This window comes from Panulirus ornatus, chromosome 8 (assembly GCF_036320965.1).
Source record: "Panulirus ornatus isolate Po-2019 chromosome 8, ASM3632096v1, whole genome shotgun sequence".
Taxonomy (NCBI): domain Eukaryota; kingdom Metazoa; phylum Arthropoda; class Malacostraca; order Decapoda; family Palinuridae; genus Panulirus; species Panulirus ornatus.
In genome coordinates this window covers 12,773,197-12,779,386 of record NC_092231.1, presented here as the reverse complement: position 1 = coordinate 12,779,386, position 6,190 = coordinate 12,773,197, and the positions used below count along the sequence as shown (strand labels likewise).

Here is a 6,190-nt window from a genome sequence, read left to right as displayed (position 1 = left end):
AGAGTAAGCCATGCTCGTTACCGTATATAGATCAGTATGAGCCTCTCCTCATCATCACCCTCGACTCATGAGAGAGCCACTGGCACTACCAATGGGCGTCTCCTTTATCACCGCGTGTATGGCTTGGTGTAAGCCTCTATTAACACCCTCCTCGGTTCAACGTAAGGCTTCATATCAACTGCAACTATGGCCTATTATGAGTCTCCCTCTTTCCCCACATTCCATAACTCAGTTCTAGCCTCTCTCACCACCGGCCATGACGGAGTACTGCCTCTCTCACTGCTGTCCATTATCAAATGTTAATCCATCATACTCCTACCCACAGTCCACTTCAAGTCTCTCTAACCCGTCTACACCCAACTGTTTAGCCTCCCTCATCGTCCCTTCATGCTTCGGAGTGAACTCTTTTCATCATGTTCATACCATAGGTTGAGTCTCCTTTGTCAGGGGTAGAAGCCTGAATGACTTCCATCCTCATCAGCATCCATGGTTTTTGACCCCCTCATTACCGTCTATGACCGTCATCGTTATCAAAGCCTCAATGCGAGCTGCCCTAAATATCGTCCAGACAACATTGTAAGCTACTCTCATCACCGAGCATGGCTTAGTGTGGGACTTCCCCATCATGACTTAAGACACACTGTATGCCTACCACATCACCGTCTATTGCGACATTAGGTTTGCCCCTCATCAACGTCCATGGTCCAGTATTACCCTACTTCTACCACCAACCATAGTATAGTGTGAGATTCTTTTATCACCGTCCACACCACAGTGTGTGTCCCTCATCACCGTTTACAACCTTGTGTGCGACTACCTTGATACAAACCATGCTCCAAGGTGAGTCTTGCTTGTACCCTGTCTAATGCTAAGCTTTTTCATCACATTCTATGAACTATTGTAACCCTAGCTCATCACTCTCCACGTCCCAGTGTAGGACTCCTTATTATGTTATCTATTTTGACAAACATTCGTTACACTCACCTCAGCTGGACCCGTCAACGGTAAACTCTGCCACCATTAACATCATCCATAAACACAAGAACAGATGATTCGCTGTCGTCATTACGTCTTCAAAAAGCACACACATCACACAGCGAACGACCGATACATCAGCCTATCGTTTGTTACTGAGAATATACATACACATATACTAACGAATGACTGCTCATGTCATTTGCGTCATATCCACCTGTGCAAGTGTCCCCTGCCCTAACAGAGGGATGAAGAATTCTCACCGGTAGGGGAACATGTCAAATTAAATTCAGGGACATGCGAAGGGGTGTACATATGAAGGGGAGTTTATTCTCCAGACGAAAAGGTATATAATCATAACGACATTAAGGGATATATCCACTGATGTAGGAGCTCCACCATTACGAAGGATATACAGTTTTATAACATGAAAGGTTCAGGGTATTTCTCAGCTCAAAAAAACTTTTTATTTCAAAATTGAAACTCAGCATATTCAAAGAGTTCTATACTTGAATAGTCATGGAAAATATGTCATATTGACCTCAGTTACCGATAGATAACTAGTAAGTACAATGCAAATGATCAGATAATACTTGGAAAATTCTTCATTTAACAGTTTATTTAAGAGTAATAAAGACAAACAAACTATATTTCAACCCCAGATTTGTATTCCGATGAGAAATACTTCTTATAATGAGGTTTGAAAGGAAATCTATTCTTCTGAGGAAAATTCTAGAAATTTTTAGTTTAAAAAACTTTTATTTCAAAACTGAAAGTTGCCATATTCAAACACTTTCGTACTTGTGATAATCATGGAAAATATACCATAATGCTTTCAGTTACCGATACATATCCAATAAATGCAATGGAAATCATCAGATAATATTTTGAAAATATCTTCTTTTAACAGCATAATTAAAGGTCATAAAGACAAGTTAAGGATATTCTAACCTCAGATTTGTATTCACTATGAAAATACTCCTTATAATGAGGTTTTCAAGGAAATCAATTTTTCTGAGAAAATACGAAAAATTGCAGATAATAGCTCAGGGTAATTTTCAGCTCAAAAAACTTTTATCTCAAAACTCAAACTTAGCATATTCAAACACATCTACACCTAAAAGCATCATGGAGAATATGTCATAATGCCCTCGGTAACCGATAGATACCCAGTAAATACAATGGAAATGGTCAGATAATATTTCATAAACATCTTCTTTTAACAGCATAATCAAAGGTCATAAAGACAGTCAAACAATACTTTAACGCCAGATTTGTTTTCAGCTTGAAAAATACATCTTATAATAAGGTTTTAAAGGGAACCTATTTTTCTGAGAAAAGTACAAAGAATTCGGCAATCATACTCCATAACACTATACCAATAGCGACATTGCCACAAGAACACAAGTTCATGAAAGAATCTACCTTTCTCCAGTATTATGGAAAATAAATCCTTCCCTGTTATATCTTTACAAGAAGGATTTCTTACGTGAATGATAGCAAAGAAAAGAATACTGAAAAATGAAACACAAAATCTGTGATGATGTGATATCATGGACAACATTCCGACTCATAATTTCTGAGGTTTATTTTGTGGGGTTTCATGGATACGTTGAAGAATATTGTTATGTCCGTCACGTTTATGTTATTACGAGAGAAAAATACACAGTCCGAAGTGCAAGAGTAGCAAACGCTTGTAATTTCGGAAGATTTATAAACAAAAACCTGCATATTTTCCAGAACATATATATGTATATGAGAGACTAAACAAATCAAAACTAATTCTATATATATATATATATATATATATATATATATATATATATATATATATATATATATATATATATGTATATACATATATATATTTCTAAGAGTCCACGAGGGAAATGAAACACGATAAGTTCCCAAGTGCACTTTCGTGTAATAATCACATCATCAGGGTAGACACAAGAGAGAAATATGACAGCCAGTTCTGCCTTTAGTACACAACAATACATTGCACTTCGTATATGTATATGTGGGGGTGTAGCTCAGTGGTAGAGCATTCGACTGCAGATCGAGAGGTCCTCGGTTCAATCCCGGGCGCCCCCTCTGCTGAGAATTTTGATGTCCCATAGCAATTCAATTTCGTACAGAATGTTCGTAGAGTATCGACCTATTACACTTGTCTCATAGGTATGGTGGTTACAGTTAGAAGAATTCAGAGGCTGTTCTCTTTGGTCACACTCGAACATCTGGGGTGGCTCTTCCTCCACCTACTTAAAGTGAAGCAAAAAGCCTCCCGTCTCCAGGGGTCATCCCATCTTCATCCATCCCTCCCTGTACTCTACGGTGTTGTGGTTTCTACAAGTATCATTTTGGGCATTATTTTCGCGTGCTATTGGATGTGTTCCTTCCCTAAAGACTTGGACTGGAGGTACACGTTTGGCTGCTGCTTCCCACGGTTTTTTGTTTTTTTTTGAGGAGACTGGCCATTCGAGGATTGACCACAATTGTACTTCTGTCTTTCCCCGAGCAACTCAAGCTGTGGAATTCTCTTCTTTTTAATCATCTCTCCCTCTTCCTATAAGCCATCTCCCTTTAAGAGGCAAGGTCTACAAACACATGCGTTGCCATGATAAACTTCTTACTTTTTCTCTCACGTTATTCCTTGAGCCCGAGATAGCCTTCGATTGTGGCATGTATTACCTGCGTCATGTAGGGCGCAATGGAAGAAAAATATGGTTAACCAGTGGAGTTTTTGGGGTAAAGAGAAAAGATATCTCTTTCTTCATCAAGATGATTTGAAAGACTTTTTCATGTGAATCCTAACAGACGTCGTATACCTCCATTCGAGTATGTTATTGGTATAGTAGGTCAATAATTCAGTATTGGCTTACTTTGTCTCTAGTACACACCAATACATTGCACTTTGTATATGTGTATGGGGGTGTAGCTCAGTGGTAGAGCATTCGACTGCAGATCGAGAGGTCCCCGGTTCAATCCCAGGCGCCCCCTCTACTGAAATTTTCGGTGTCCAATAGTAATTCAGTTTCGTATAGAATGCTAGCAGAGTATCAACCTATCACTCTTGTCTCAATGATATTGTAACGGCTGCTATGGGTCTGACCTGACTCTTTTGCTCTAATCTATTCACACATCAGGGATATCTCTTCCTCCACCTCCCTTATCAACGAGTGAAACGAAAAGTCTTCCTTCTCATGATTCCTTCTGGTGCACCCCTCTTCAACCATCCATTTCTGTACACTATGGTGATGCTGTCCTCTCTGCCTTTACAGGCGTTACTTTGGCTACTGTTCCCCGTGAGGTGTCTGCAATGTGTCTTCTCCTAAGGCTTCGACCCGAGGCACGCGTTTGACTGCTGCTTGCAGCAGTTTTCGTGTGAAGATGGTCACTCGAGGATTGACAGCTATGATTCTTCCGTCTTTCTTCGAACAATATGTTGTGGAATTCTCTACTTTTTTATCGTCTTTCCCTCCTCCTACAACCATCCTCCCTTTCAGATTCAGGTCTGGAAAAACACTTGGAGCCCTAATAAATTTCGACATTCTTTTTCTCTCTCCTAATTCATTTCGCTCGAGATGGCCTGTGCCTGAAGCATTTATTACCTGTGTCAAATAGGTCACCAGGTAAGAAAAGTAAACGCATCCAACGCGATTTATGGAATAGATAGAGAGCTACATCTCCTGCTTGAGTTGAATTCATAAACTTTTCTAAATAGATCCTGATACAAGTTATATGTATATCTATGTAAAACGCCTGTATTTCCATCACACTCATAGATCTGGCGAACAGACAGGATGAACACAGAATCATACGACAATATATGCAGATAACGCACATATGTTATCTGCACACGTATATATATATATATATATATATATATATATATATATATATATATATATATATATATATATATATATATATATATAATATATATATATATATATATATATATATATATATATATATATATATATATATATATATATATATATATATATATAGAGAGAAATTGAACGTTTTTAACGTTGAATTTAACCATTTTACTACTCCCCGAGTCGACAAGCTCCGTAAGTACGATATGAGGGAGAAAATGTTCCTAGCGGGAGAAAAAGAATGAATGCTGGAGTGATAAAGAGAGGAAAGTGAATTGGTGTATGTTGAGTGTTAATCACTGACATAGAATTGAAAAGTTTAAGTTTCAGCAAAACAAAAAGAAAATCAAGAGGGAAGAAAGAAAGTAGGAGGTAGGACAAAACCTTCAGGGACACCAGTGTTAGTAGTGTAAAGGAAAGATGTCGCTTCATCAACGACTACGGTGATAAAAACTGTAGCAAAAATTGCTCATTACAGAAAATAGGAAAGCAAAAATGACGCCAATGATTCTAATATACATACAACAATTCATTCTTCCTCCCCATTGTCACTCCAATGCTCGTTCTTTTTCTCGCACCGAACATCTATTCTCCTTTGATTTGTACATCCGGATATTCTCAATTAGAAAATTAGTAAATTGGATAAATTCAATCGCAAGAACATCGTTTCTTCCCAAATTTCCACCTAACTTTTTGAATTTCAAAAAAGTATAACTTACTCTTGGAATTCCATAAACAAAATGGACGTGATAGTATCCTTCAGTATAGCCAAGTAACCCTGCATAATGAACATCAGACACTATCGGTTATATCGTCTGTGTGGTCACACATCATCACAGATTACGTGCTTTTATTTTTGTGCAAAATAATTTCAGTATTCTGTACATTCATATGATTTACAAAAAAAAAAAGATTTTAAAAGGAAGAAAAATGAAAAAGAGAAAAAGTTGAATCAGACCAGATGAGACAGGGAGGTTCAACGGTAGAAACAAAGCAACATTTTGAGATCTAAGACGAAAGGGACAATATGGCGTTTGATTCCAAGAGAAAGAACGAGAGAGATCCGAAGCCCAACAAATAGATTATGCTGGGTCAGGGACAAGAGATCCAACACAATGGACAAGGGAAAGGAAGTTCAAAAGAAAGACCAAAGGGAGCTGAGATCCAACAGAAACAATAAGGACGCGGGAATCTAGGCGATGAAACAGGGTTGTCGGAATGTCAGACATAATGTACACGAGAAATCAATTAATCACGAAAGGTTAAAAGGGGAAGAACTACAGTTTTATAATACAAGCTTAACTGCCGACCTGGTATAGATTAGAAGAGAA

The 6,190-nt window shown here is 38.1% G+C and overlaps 2 non-coding genes across 2 annotated transcripts; both read left to right on the top strand.

The window, feature by feature from the left end:
* Positions 1-2,997: 2,997 nt before the first annotated feature.
* TRNAC-GCA (transfer RNA cysteine (anticodon GCA)) lies at positions 2,998-3,069 on the top strand. Its single transcript has one exon. It is a non-coding gene; the product is annotated as a tRNA-Cys (tRNA).
* Positions 3,070-3,903: 834 nt separating this feature from the next.
* Positions 3,904-3,975, top strand: TRNAC-GCA (transfer RNA cysteine (anticodon GCA)). The gene has a single exon. It is a non-coding gene; the product is annotated as a tRNA-Cys (tRNA).
* The last annotated feature ends 2,215 nt before the right edge of the window (positions 3,976-6,190 follow it).